General features: G+C 41.3%; 1 pseudogene; it reads left to right on the forward strand.

The window, feature by feature from the left end:
* Positions 1-2,605: 2,605 nt before the first annotated feature.
* LOC128107813 (HIG1 domain family member 1A, mitochondrial-like) lies at positions 2,606-6,207 on the forward strand (annotated as a pseudogene).
* The last annotated feature ends 8,410 nt before the right edge of the window (positions 6,208-14,617 follow it).

The raw sequence follows: 14,617 nt of genomic DNA on the forward strand, positions 1-14,617 counted from the left end.
GAATGGACAGACTGGCAAAGGATCTGCCTGAGAAATAATTCTATAAAGACTAGGACAAGTCTTGCTTCTTCAAATGTGCAGGCATCCACTTCAGACAGTAAGAAATGTGAAAAACCAAGGAGATACAACAGAATAATCTCCTAGTAGGTGACCCCAAAGAAATATAGTAATATGGATTTCTAAAATAATTCAAAATAATTTCTCTTGGAAGGTCAACAACTTTGAGAAAGTATGGAGAAACAATTTAATGAAATCAGAGAAACAATAAGTCACACACACACACCACACACCACCCATACACACACACACACACACACACACACACACACACACACACACACACACACACACCACAAATAGAAAATTTCAAGCTGAAATACGAAATGAATGAAAGGAAAAATTCTGACAGAAAATGACACCAGGGTTCATCAAGCATATATTAGTTATTTCTCTGTTGCTGTGATACCATGAACAAAAGCAACTGATAGCAGGAAGAAGCTTATTTGCCTGTGGTTCTAGAGGGATAATTCATAACAGCAGGATAGACATGGTAACAGATGGCCAGAGCGGGAAGCCGGCTGATCACATCTCAACTGCACACATGAAGAAGAAAAGTGAGTAGGAAGCAGGGCAAGGCTAAAAATCCTCAAAGCCCGCCTCAGTGATGTGCATCCTCCAGCAAGATTCTACTACGTAAAGGTTCCATAATAGCCACAAACAATGTATACGCATATGCATGTCCTTCTAAGCTTCCCAACACTGAGCATTAGCACTACTGACCTTGTCCCTGTTTAACAGATAAGGATCAGAGGAGCAGGAAATGGTCGCTTGCTCTAGCTGTGTCTTGCCCAGGATGTGGTAGATCTGGAATTAGCTCCTTCCATCATCTGCTTCCAGAGTCTGGTTATCTTTCTGCCTATTGAACACGAATTTGATCCAGTTCCACTATGATGGGAAGTCAAGTGGAAATGGCTGCATGGCTCTCAGGACCACGTTTCTACCGTTGCCATGTTGACAGGCACATCCACTTCCAGGGCCAACTGGTGCGATCTTCTCTTCCCCTGGAGCATGTATGGGAAAGGCAGGGGAGGGGACGAAAGCAGAGCAGGAAAAGTCACTGCACTCTGCAACACTTTCCTGACCCTCCCCAATAAGTGAAGACAGAAGAATGTTAAACATAGTAAATGCTTTCTAACTAATTAACCATTTTAGACAGAACCATAGACAATGTAGCAACGTGAATAATTCAGGAGAGTTTTTTTTTTTTTTATGACTGAGAAGCAAATGCTCTAAATTATTGAAAAGAATTAAGGTAATGACATACTACAATGTAATAATCACCAATTGTCTATTGTACTGATGGTGACAGGAAAATAATTCACCACCCTGCACACAGTCACCTCATGTCACTTGGAACTCACTGAATTTGTGTCTTTTTTTTTAATTAGTATTCATTCTTTCCCTATTGGGGTGTTACTTCTTTTTGTCGTGACTTTTAAAGGGGTCATTTTTTTTTCTTAAGGATGAAAAGCTACATTTTTGAACATGAATATGACACAGTATTTTTGGGATAGGAACTGGCCCCTGGGGTTGCCTGGCTACTAGAACACTTGGAAAATGGACATATAAGATTTGAAAAATTCATACCCCAAGTATTACATGAGATAGTCTGTAATCTGAGATCCTCTGATGAGTACACAAACACAGTTAGAAGTAGATTCAGAAATATAGTACTGGAAAGCCCACAACTCAGTAAGAAATAAATGTTATAAATAACATTTATATTTATATATATTTATATAAATAATCTGTATTTAAAAATCACTATAACCAATAGTAATGTACACAGATTCTCATGCTGAACTGTTCAAGCTGTTTATATGTCTGGAACAATACTTCTACTCTTACACATTCTACTTAAATCATAGCAGCTTGATGCCTAAACCAAAAGCTATTAATCTCATGTATTTATAAGATAATTTCATGGGTAGCCTTGTTTTTGAAAAATAATGTGGTAGCATGAAAAATGTATGAGGATCCAGGCACATAGGTTTTTCCTTGTACACATGAAGTCCATGACAGTGGATGTGTGTGTGCATCAAGCCTGCAGCCTCTAGTGCCCATTCTTCTGTGCATAAACAAGAGCTTACATTGTTTGGAGAACAGGAAGATTTTTGAAACATGGGGCTATGCATAAGAACACTGTAAATCAAAATAAGAATTCATCCTGAGTTGTCAAATAGCCCAGAGAGTCTGGTACACGCCGATGGCAACACTAACAGCCCATGCTTGAGTAAATAGACTTGTAGATTCAGATCCACAGGCACGCACGCACGCACGCACGCACGCACGCACGGATACCCCAGACCAACCCCAGCCCAACGTGGGCACAGGCGGCTCTTTATGTCTCCCCGGACTTGGCTTTGCAGCTGCTGTTTTCTCAGTGTTGTCTCCGGGGCAGTTTCCTGTTGCCATAGCTGATGGCCTGCCCACGCCTGCCTGGGCCTTTCAAGTGTCAACACTCCCAGGCCGGCTGCAGTGGTCAAATGCTTGTTAATGAGATATAGCAGCTGGGTAGGGGTGAACCACTGAGACGGATAAAGGAATGCCGCTGGTGCAGGAAGCGATGCCTTTTGAATCTTTTCAGCAGGGTGAAAGCTTTCAAATCAAAGAGGGTATGTTGTATTCATTAATAAACCCGAGTTCCCATGCAGTCACATTAAAGCCAGCAGTTTAACTTTGCATCAGACAGGTGAATTTCCCCCAGATTTTACCCTGAAAGACAATGAGCGAGAAAACAAGGCTTTAGCTTGGGACAAAGCAGCACTTCCTCATCTGTGGGGCTGACCGGGCTGCTGAACCAAGCAAGAGGCTACTGCTTTCTTTTTCAATTTATCCCTTTGTCCGTGTATTTGTGTGTGTGTGTGCACGCTCGTGTGCATGTTGCAAAGTTCATAGCAACCACTCCTGCCCTCTCCTCTCTTCAGGCTCTCAGTCCAAGCACCCTGCCCCCCTTTTAAAACCTGACTATCAAAAACAGAATAAACAACCTAACAACTACTTGTGAAGAAAAAGACACATAGGCATAGACACAGGGCCATATGGCCACTGGCTCAGATGAAGTGTAGCTGTGCACCCCCACCCACCCACCCCCATCCCAACCTATTACTGGGACAATTTCTCCAGGAAGCTGTGGGAGTTGACAGCATCATGAGACAATGCTAACAGCTGGGAGAAGCCAGAAGAAGAAGAAGAAGAAGAAGAAAGAAAAGGCATCTACAGCATCTAACAGACAAGGAATCCTGAAATGACTATTCAAGGAAGTGTCATTACCTTTGAATTCATTTGCTAGAAAATTGGGCCCAGAGGGAATCTTCCTAGGTCAATAAATAGTATCAGAGACAAATTATCTGTTTTGGGGTTGTTTGAGGAAATCCAGTAAGAATGACATGATTCTAGAACCAAGGATATATAGTTTAGACCAACTGCATACAGATATACTTATGTTTCACTGTTTCCATTTTTTCTTAACAATCTTATTAATGAACTAATAATTGATCAGACTTATCCAATCATTGTAAATCAAGGACAATTCCTAAATATTATCCTAATGACATTTGCAACTGCAAGCAATTAAGAAATTAAGAGGAAAGACATTTTTTTTAAAGCTCTTCAGTTTTCAAAATATTCATAAGCTATTTTAAACATCAGTTCTTATGAGGTCTTGCCAATCCAGTATGGGAAGATAAATGGAAATGCCATTTATTGGGTGCTATAATGTGACAGACATCAAACTAGATGCTTTAAAATGAATATATATAAAACAGGCTCCTAGGGAAGGGGAGCTGGCTCCGTGGGTAATGTGCTTGCCTCTCAAACAAGAACCTGAATTGGAGCCTTAGAGTCCACGTAAAAAAGCTGGGGGTAGTGACACATGTCTGTAATCCCAGGTCTGGGAAGGCAGAGGTGAGCTCATCCCTAGAGCTCACTGGTCAGGTAGTTTAGCCTACATGTGAAGTTACAGGTCACTTGAGACCTTGTCTCAGACAAAAAAATGGAAGGTGCTTGGGGAGTGACGCCCACGGCTGTCTGTCTACTGATCTCTGCAAACGCAAGCAGGCACACATGTACCAGCAAACATACCTGCACGCCTCCACACACAAGCACATAAACATGAACACATGTGTATGAAAACCATACATTGCTGTACCAACATTCATAATGCTGTGAAGCCTTCTTTACTGAGCAAGACCCCTCAGCAGGGCTGTGGTGGCACACGCCTTTAATCCCAGCGCTTGGGAGGCAGAGGCAGGTGGATCTCTGTGAGGTCAAGGTTAGCTTGGTCTACAGAGTGAGTTCCAGGACAGCCTGGGCTACACAGAGAAACCCTGTCTCAAAAAAACCAGGGGGAAGAAAGCCCCTCAGTTGTGGAGTGTTTGTATCAACTCTCCAAGGCTTCAAATTTCACAAGAGGAGGCACATCTTCTGTCCTCTCTGTTTTACCATGTTGACACTCAAGCTGGCTGACTCTGCCCTTATCACCACGACCTACTGGTAAAGCCTGACAAAGAAGGGGTGCCCTGTAATTTTTGGGTTCAGTGCTGTGTATAAGTGTATGTGTGCGTGCATATTGGGGGAGGGGTGCACGATTAATAAATAATCAGAAAATTCTAAAGATGAAAAGAGCGGGTGGGCTTCCATGAAGCCTTCATTTCTTTTAAATTTAACAAAGATGTCTCTGTGAGGTATGTTATGTTTACATTCCAGAACTTAAGCAGTTCCCCGGGGTTAAGTATCCTTAAAGCTCCCAAGGATGGGATTAGAACACGGAATCAGAAGCAAAAGAGTCTAGTCTGGAAAAGTCCTCAATTACAATCTACAGTGTCTCCCCTGTCCTCTCTCCAGACCCACCCTTTCTTCTCTGTCGTGTCTGTCTTGATAACATCCAGCCAAACACTCTCACATGGGTCTGGACCAGCACCCGTCACTACCTCCTGCTCAGGGTGGTTCTGCTGCCTTTGAATTCACTGGAGCTGAGTAGTTCCCCAGAAAAGCAAACCCCCAAGCATGCATAGCCATCAAAGTTTCTGTGTAAAACAAAACAGAACCCTTGCTCCCCAGAGCGCACGTGCACTTAATGCAAGCTTGGCATTTGGGAGGCATCTGCGTTTTCTTCTTCCCTTTCTGCATCCCTCACACTGCCTCCTCTTTATGCCATATTTTCTCATTTCTTGGATTTTTTTTTCCTTAAAAAAATATTTCAAGTGACAAGTAAGTAGCCCCTTCTCAAATAAAACCTGCAATAACATGCCTGGATTACATTAAAGAATGCTGGAGGGGATCCCAAAAACCAGTGTTTGAACAGTCAACCTGACAGCAAGCTAGGACCCCATTGAAAGAGCTCCTGTTACCTAACTCCCTCGAGCTAATCAGTGTAATCCGCATGACAATACATTGTCAGACTCCAGGAACCTGCAGCCATCCCAGCAGGAGGGGGTGACCAGAGAGAGCCACTGGAGTGTCCAACCCTTGGCCTGCAGCCCTGGACAAGAGAGACCCTTGCTCTGGCTCTGCTTTCAAACCATGTGGACCAGGAGGTCTCACAGAATGAGCTATCTTAGAGTTAGTAGAGCAAGTAAGTAAGCTTAACGAGGAGACAAAACCAGAGCAAAACCACAGAAAGAGATCGATAGTCTGTCCAGAGCCCAGGGAAGAGTGCCGCAGCAAGAGGAAACCGGATGGATGGAGACAGAGATGGGAGACGTCTGAACCAGCCTCAGCAAGATGAAAAGTCCTAGCTCTTGGACTAGGCTAGTTCCTCCCCAACAGTGCGAAGGAGAATGGAGGAAGAGTGGAGGAATTACTGAGATCTATTTAAAGGGAGAAGCCCGCTGGACTGTGAGGGACACCATGTCTATGAAGATTCTTCAAGCAATCAGTGTCCACCCACAGAGATCTTGCTCTTTCTTCATATGATGAAGAGCAGGAATCTAAATTCATTTGAAAAGCTGAGACACCACCATTTGTCCCTATTGAAACGGCAGGTTCTGTGGCAATTGTTACATACAGGTTATATAAATTGAAGAGCAAGGGAAATATGAAAATGTCCACTAACCTGATCCATGTGCATGTGTTAGCCCAGGCTTTGTCTCATTGGCCATGACCCTCAGTATGGGCTATTCCATGTGGGCAAAACCTAAACCTTAGAGGAGCTGCTCTCTCAGTCTTGTTGGAAGCAATTGCTTCAATTTGATATCTCCCATGAAATTATATCTTAATGTCAAAAATCAATAACACAAATAGCTTTAGACAATTAGGAAAAATCCCTTAAAGAGAAAGTGAACTTTTCTGTGGCTACTTAGCCCATTTCTGAGCATTTACCTGAAGGCTCTTTATAGCATGCAGCTACAAGAGGCTCTCAAACACATAGATCTGTTTCCCCCACCCCAACAGAAACTTCAAGAGTAGCATAGTACCTGTCTCAGTACCAACTATGGCCTTGTCAAGTCTTTGTTCAACACAAATCTCTCAGTGTCTGTGACTGACATTTCTCTGAAACAACACGTTTGCTGTTGGATTCTTGTTTAAAACGGTTTAACCAAAAAGAAAGGTGTGTAAAATTCCTCTCAGGTAATAGAGCCTAAGAAAATGGGGCTGATGTAGAAAACCACTGTTGTTTGTATTTGTAGCTTGCAAAATATGTCTCAGGAAAAAAAAAAAAAGAAAGGCATTAAAGGCACAGAGAAGGTGAGAGAAATTTGGAATGTGGAGATCTGTTCTTCTGGCTTCTGTATAACGTGGGGTGAGTTTTCCTGGTTTGGACAGCCACGTGGAAAATGATATCTAATGGCTTGACTAGCAAGAAGGTCCTGTTGACTATCAGTAAAGGCTATGGTTAGATAACTATTTCTTATCTCTTGTTCAAAGCTCTACATCAAAGGACTATTATCGGCTGCTCAAGTGGACAGCAAAGCTTTGCAATGCCTTAGAGTACTCCAGTGTGAGCAAAACCTGAGAGCTTCCTTTCTTAGGGTAAAGATAGATTTGTTGAACACTGCATAGAAAATGGTGCCATTCTGGTCTCAGTACTGATGAGTGAATAGGAAATAATGGAATGCAATGAGAAATCAGAGTAACAGTATGCTTGTAAGAGTCTGAATTCTAGACTGGAAATAATAGAAAATTTTAAACAGCAGAATCATTATATCCAGTAGTTTTCTTATGTTCCAGTAGTTTTCTTAATGATTCATTTGTTCAGCACGTATTTGTTGAGCAGTTCTTTTGCACCAAACTCCATTAATGTGCTAGCAAAACCCCAAAGAACAAATCAGGTGGGAATTCTTCCCTCGTGGAGATGATATCACCCTAGAGATTATGACCTTGATGTGCAATTAATACAACCATGCTGGAACCATAAATGTTGGTCTTAGTCGATTCTGGCCATTCTTTCTAATTACATACATTTAAAATGTTAAGCTAAAACCTTAGAGCTGGGGCAGTGGAGATACCCAGTGGGCAAAGGCTTTACTTTACAAGCATGGGAACCTGAGCAGAACCCTATCACCCACTAAGGTCAAGCCTAGTATATGTCTGTAATTTCAGTATGGGGTGGAGAGGAGCAGAAGCAGGTGGATGTCAGGGACTTAGTGGCCAACCAGGCTATGGTCTATTGGAAGTAGTGAGCTTCAGATTCAGCGAGAGACCCTGTCTCAAAACATAACATGGAGGGCTAGAAAAAAGGATTTCCAAAATATATCCCCAGTCTTCAGATGTTAATGCATCAGCAGGGACACCTGTATACACACACACACACACACACACACACACACACACACACACACACCACTCCAAACCTTGCAGTTAATCTGACTGATGGAGAAAAGAGACCCTTTATGAACCGGGCGGTGGTGGCGCACGCCTTTAATCCCAGCACTGGGGAGGCAGAGCCAGGCGGATCTCTGTGAGTTCGAGGCCAGCCTGGGCTACCAAGTGAGTTCCAGGAAAAGGCGCAAAGCTACACAGAGAAACCCTGTCTCGAAAAACCAAAAAAAAAAAAAAAAAAGAGACCCTTTATGTAAAGTATACTATTACTGTTAACTGCACCTTCAATGATGGTAAGTGTGAACATACTTGCAGACATGTGTGAGTGTGTGTGCATTAATGTTTGGATAAAGAAGGGAGGCCTTTGCCAATGTGTAATTCCAAAAACATCACAGAGAAGGAATTGATCTGGGGAGAAAGCATTGATCTTAGAAGCATTCAATATTTTCACCACCAAAACAACAGGGTTGCTGGAGGGGAGAAAATTTAGTTTCTAGCTTGCTGAGGATATTTTCCTCAGGGCTAAGTGATTGCAGGTTACCCAATAAGAGAGAAGACCATTGAGAATATGTACTCCCTGCAAACAGGTCCAAGGATCTGAAAAGATGGTCTGGTTCCCAGGAGGGGAGGAATCTGGAATTGAGCTGTTTATTAAGCAGTAATTCTAGTAAATATCTTTTTGGTGCATAGAGGAAAGATAAATATTACCTAACAATAATAAATTTAAATTTACAAAGTACAATGACAGTCTTCTTTAAAAATCTATAAGCTGTGACTTGTGACACTTTATATAAACTTTGAAGCAATAATAAAACAATCATTGGGGGGAAATCCTTATCTTTGGAGATAAGGATTAAAAGATTAAATGCGACCTACTGTATTTTCAAGTGCAAGGACAACAAGGAAGTTCTCTGTAGAAAGTGTCCATCTGTTTGAAGCTCTTTCTTTCATTTCGTCAGCTCTCCTGGGCGCTTCACTCAGCGTTATCTATGCTCTGTGACACATCTGTTTTCCAATACCCTTTCTTGAGGTGCCCAGTAATTTTCACCCAGTAGCACAGACTGACTCTAGCTGAGTTGATTGTATAAAATATCTGCTTATGTGGGTCACTATCTATGGGACTGTTCTGTGTTCTCTTCCCTCCAAGATAAAGCACTTAACAAAGAAGTCAAACTAAGGAAACACAAATTAATAATTGTTTAGGAGTACATTAACCCTCTGATTTTAATCTTAGACAAATCCCAGTACAAATGATGCTCAGTTGTTCACATTCAATTTCCACCTTAGCCTTATTTCAAAATAAAATTTATGAGCTATTGCTAAGTTTATAACCTAAAATGCCAATGCCTTACTTAAAATAAATTCTAGCAGATATCTGTAATACAGGTATATTTATTCCTATTTATTAGCTGTTATTTTAAGATTTTAAAAAATTATGTATGTGTGTTTGTGTATGTGTCTGTGTGTCTGTATGTGCTATATGCACATGAGTGTAGTGCCCATGGAGGCCAGAAGAGGGTGTCTGAAACTCTGGAGTTGGAACTACAGGTATATGTAAGCTGCCGGACTTGAGTGCTGGAGACTGAACTCTGGTCCTCTGGTAGAGCAATACACATTCTTAACCACTGGGCCATCTCTCCATTCCCTGGAAGCAGCTGCTCTGACTCAGCCAATCTTGCTCTTGACACACACTGAAACTTTGGTCACAAAACTGACGCTGTTTTATTTTCTTTTGCAAATGGACTAATCTACTTCCTTACATAATAGAAATAATCTAACTAAATAATGCATACTGTGGTGGTATTGTGTTCCCCAAAATATTGTGTACCTTAATAAACTTATCTGGGGTCAGAGAACAGACAGCCACTAGATACAGAGGCTAGAAAATGGTGGCACTCACGCCTTTAATCCTAACATTCCAGAGACAGAAATCCCTCTGGATCTCTGTGAGTTCAAGGCCACATTAGAAACAGCCAGGCATGGTGACTCATGCCTTTAATCCCAGAAAGCAGCCTTTAACCCCAGGGAGTAGTGGTAGAAAGCAGAAAGGTTTATAAGGTGTGAGGACCAGAAACTAGAAGTATTTGCCTGGTTAAGCATTTAGGCTGGTTAAGCATTTGGCTGGTTAAGCGTTCAGGATTTCAAGTAGCAGTTCAGCTGAGAGCCATTGGGATGAGGACACAGAGGATTCCAGTCTGAGGAAACAAGACCAGCTGAGAAGTTGGCCAGGTGAGGTTAGCTGTGGCTTGTTCTGTCTCTCTGATCTTCCAGCATTTCACCCCAATAACTGGCCTCGGGTTTGATTTTATTAATAAGGACTTTTAAGATTCATGCTACAGCATACAAAAATAATTTTATTAAAATTGCTTAATTTATTTTATTTTTATTTAAATTATTAAATTCAAACAATTAGGTCTATGCTGAATGTTCAATGATCTATATTTGAAGGAGCAAGGTTTTATTCTGTGTGGTGTTTTAGGTCTTCTAGATAAAGAAGCATCATTTAAAGCTGTCTTCAGAATGAGGAAACACAAAGACTGAGTCTAACTGGCTGAAATGTAACTGATACAATTCACTGTCTCCCAGTGGATTGAGCTACAAAAATGTAAACCCTGAAGATGACCATTGTGATTAGATTAATCATACCAAAGTACAGTTTATCAATTATCTATAGACAGACAGCTAAAGTCTATATTGTCAAAGCTTGTGGTGGTATTGTGTTCCCCAAAATATTGTGCACCCTAATAAACTTATCTGGGGTCAGAGACAGAACAACCACTAGATACAGAGGCTAGAAAATGGAGGCACTCATGCCTTTAATCCTAGCATTCCAGAGGCAGAAATCCGCCTGGATCTCTGTGAGTTCAAGGCCACACTGAAAACAGCCAGGCATGGTGACTCATGCCTTTAATCCCAGGGAGGGATGGCAGAAAGCAGAAAGGTATATAAAGCATGAAGACCTAGAAGCTTTTAGCCCGGTTAAGCTTTCAGGCTTTGAGCAGCACAATTCAGCTGAGATTCATTCTGGATGAGGACTCAGAAGCTTCCAGTCTGAGGAAACAGGATCAGTTGAGGAATTGGCAAAGTGAGGTGGCTGTGGCTTGTTCTGCTTCTCTGATCTTCCAGCATTCACCCCAATACCTGCCCTCAGGTTTGATTTTATTAATAAGTACCTTTAAGATTCATGCTACAGGGCTGGAGAGATGGCTCAGCCGTTAAAGGCTAGGCTCACAACCAAAAATATAAGATTCATGCTACAGAAGCTCCTCCAGAACATAACAGACACATGGAAACATTATTGAATACAAATGTTCCTCACCCTGAAAACCAGATAAACAAATTCTATAATCACAAAAAACAAAATGAAACAAAACAAAAAACTGACAAAATGACCCAAACTATAACAGGATTTTCCTGATAAATTCCCCTGAAATCATCTGCTGCCTTACGCATGTTAGCATTTTTGCAAGTTTTTTGACTTTCATCAACTCCCCTGTGCTAAGCATTCAATAAGTGCTGTATGAATAAAAAAAAAAAAAAAAAAAAACAGCATTTATTGAATGTTTGGCACAGAGGAGTTGATGGCCATACTGTCGGTTTTGTAGGCTCAAAATCTTTTATACACAATGATGGAATGCAAAAGAAAGCCAATCTGACCACACTAGTCACTGAAGACAGCCCAAACATCATCACAGAACAAACTTCTAGGGACAGACTATCAAGCCCCTGTGTCATGTCTAATCTCTCTAATGTAGACTATGGTGTATGCACCCTTCGCAAGTCACAGCTTAAAGCTGGCCTTTCACTTTCCTACCTAGAGAAAATGTCATTTTTAAATATCCAAGAATATTTAAACTATTCAAAGTATTTCAAGAAAGCTTCTGGTACATGTCACCCTGGCTCAACAGCTAACAGTTGCTGCCACCTATTGGCCCAAACTCAAGAGGAAAGGCTAGGACTGGAACATGCTTGGGAGGCAGCGCCACAAAGATTTTTCTAATTTAAAAAAAGAAAAAAAGAAAAAGAAAATGTGACTGCTCACCATAGACGCTTGATGTGACTTCCTGGGGGTGGAGGAAGAATTTGAAACGACAAATAACATTGGTTTCATCAATGATAGTCTTTTTAATCCACCCCATTGTGGAAGAAACTTGAAAGCAGCAGCCTTTCTGCTCACAAAGTAAGCAAGCAGAAGGCAGGAACCCAGTTGGTCACATCTTCAGCCACATGTAATTGCGATTGCCCTGGCTTTGCATGTGTCTTAATGTCTTCGGATAGTCTCTCTCTCCTGGATATTTCATTATCCCCACTCCTAGTTTAAATGAACTAAGAAGAAGATGAGGAGGAAGAAGAGGATGAAGAAGATAATGGTGGTGATGATGATGATGATGATGATGATTGAAGAGACTCTTAAGTTAGATCTTACCCTCAAGGCTTTATCTGTAATATGAAGGGAAGTAGCAATGACTGTCTCCAAATGTCATTCTAAAGATATATGTATGTTTGTATATATATATATATATATATATATATATATATATATATATATATATATAAATATATTTCAGTACCTAGCATATAGTTGGCTATAACAAGTTTAGCCCTCATATATCCACTAATTTTATAATATTTTGCAAGTCTTTAAAATTGGATTTTTGTGTATTTATTTATAAATTGAATAGCTGAGACTAAATAATTTCTAGATCCCTCCCACACTGAATGCTTCTGTATACAGTGCATGTATTTTCTCTCTGCCCTACACAGAGCATTGGGGCAGTTCTATGTTTTGGCCACTATCATGCTAGATAGATGGTGGTTAAGAAGCAATTCCCTGTGCCATGCATTCTCTCTGCATGTCAGAACAGTTGGAGCTAACAAGAGAAAGTCAGCATGGCTCATGACCTTCCCATTCCTAAAACTCAACTCTCTCCCTTCTTAGATATTGATGTATATCCCCATCACCACCCGAGTTCATGTGAGGTCCTGATCCACAGTATCTCAGAATGTAACTGCATTTAGAAGTGAGTCTTTTAAAGAGATGAATCACTAAAACTGAGACTGTTACCATGAACCTCCATCACACACAACACACACAGTGATTTTGCTACAGTAGATCCTAATTTAATCAATCTGGTGTTCTTATAGAAAGAGAAAATGTGGACACTCAGAATCAGACACAGAGAAAACAAACAAACAAGCAAATAAACAGAATAAAACAAAACAACAACAACAAAAAGAAAGACAGAGAGAAGAAGGAAGAAAGGAAGGAAGGAGGGAGGGAGGGAGGGAGGGAGGGAGGGAGGGAGGGAAGGAAGGAAGGAAGGAAGGAAGGAAGGAACGGTGAGAGAAAGACAGACAAAACTAATGTGCTGTGGGATGGTCTGTATGTCAAATGTGTTGCTGATTGGTCAATGAATAAATCACTGATTGGCAGTGGCCAGGCAGGAAGTATAGGCGGGACTAACAGAGAGGAGAATTGAGAGAACAGGAAGCTGGGTGGGGGAGACATTGCCAGCCGCCATCAGGACAAGGAAGATGTAAAGTACCGGTAAGCCACAAGCCACGTGGCAAGGTATAGATTAATAGAAATGGATTAATTTAAGCTGTAAGAACAGTTAGCAAGAAGCCTGCCACGGCCATACAGTTTGAAACCAATATAAGTCTCTGTGTTTACTTGGTCGGGTTTGAGCGGTTGTGGGACTGGCGGGTGGCAGAGATTTATCCTGACTGTGGGCCAGGCAGGAAAACTCTAGCTACACTAATGTGCATGGACAATGGTAGAAGACAGGCCCCAATGTGCAGTCCTGCTGACACCTTAACTGTGGACTTTCGCCTCCAGAACCGTCAAAGGTAGGTTTCTCCGAGTGAAACCTCTAGTCTGTGTCATTTTGTTCCTGAAGTCCTAGCAAACTGAATGAAACAACTCAGAGAGCTTGAACAGGCTCTCATGTCCTCAGATGGCTTCTATTAAAATTGCATACTTACAGTCATAAAGAAGGCACAAGTTCACGAGATCCATTCTATAGCATATGGTTAATAATAATTATTATATTTCTGGAAATGAGAAGAGGGGTTGTTACTGTATCTATTAATGGGTCATTAGTCAGCCAGATCCAGCCATCCATTATGTGTACATATTTCAAAACATCACGTTGTACATAATTCACACATACATTTTTACTTAACAGTATTTAAAAGAATAAAAACACTTTCTTGGAAAGTTACAAAATTAAAAGTATGTGCTGTGGGATGGTCTGTATGTCAAATGTGTTGCTGATTGGTCAATGAATAAATCACTGATTGGCAGTGGCCAGGCAGGAAGTATAGGCGGGACTAACAGAGAGGAAAATTGAGAGAACAGAAAGCTGGTGAGAGAGACACTGCCAGCCGCCATCAGGATAAGGAAGATGTAAAGTACCGGTAAGCCACAAGCCACGTGGCAAGGTATAGATTAATAGAAATGGATTAATTTAAGCTGTAAGAACAGTTAGCAAGAAGCCTGCCACGGCCATACAGTTTGAAACCAATATAAGTCTCTGTGTTTATTTGATCGGGTTTGAGCGGCTTGGGACTGGCGGGTGAGAGAGATTTGCCCTGACTGTGGGCCAGGCAGGAAAATTCTAGCAACAGTATGCATCTAACACAAAGCAGGCACTCAAACATTAGTCTTATCCTGTCTCTGCTGACACGTGAATAACAATCTTTGGAAGGTCATTTCTTCATTTTTTTTCTCTTCCAATAGTAGACTTTTCTCTGTGCATATATAAACACATATGTAACTTGACAAAATATTTCT

The sequence above is a fragment of the Peromyscus californicus genome, unplaced genomic scaffold (assembly GCF_007827085.1).
Source record: "Peromyscus californicus insignis strain IS unplaced genomic scaffold, ASM782708v3 Scaffold_12__1_contigs__length_115047231, whole genome shotgun sequence".
In the NCBI taxonomy this organism is placed as follows: Eukaryota; Metazoa; Chordata; class Mammalia; order Rodentia; family Cricetidae; genus Peromyscus; species Peromyscus californicus.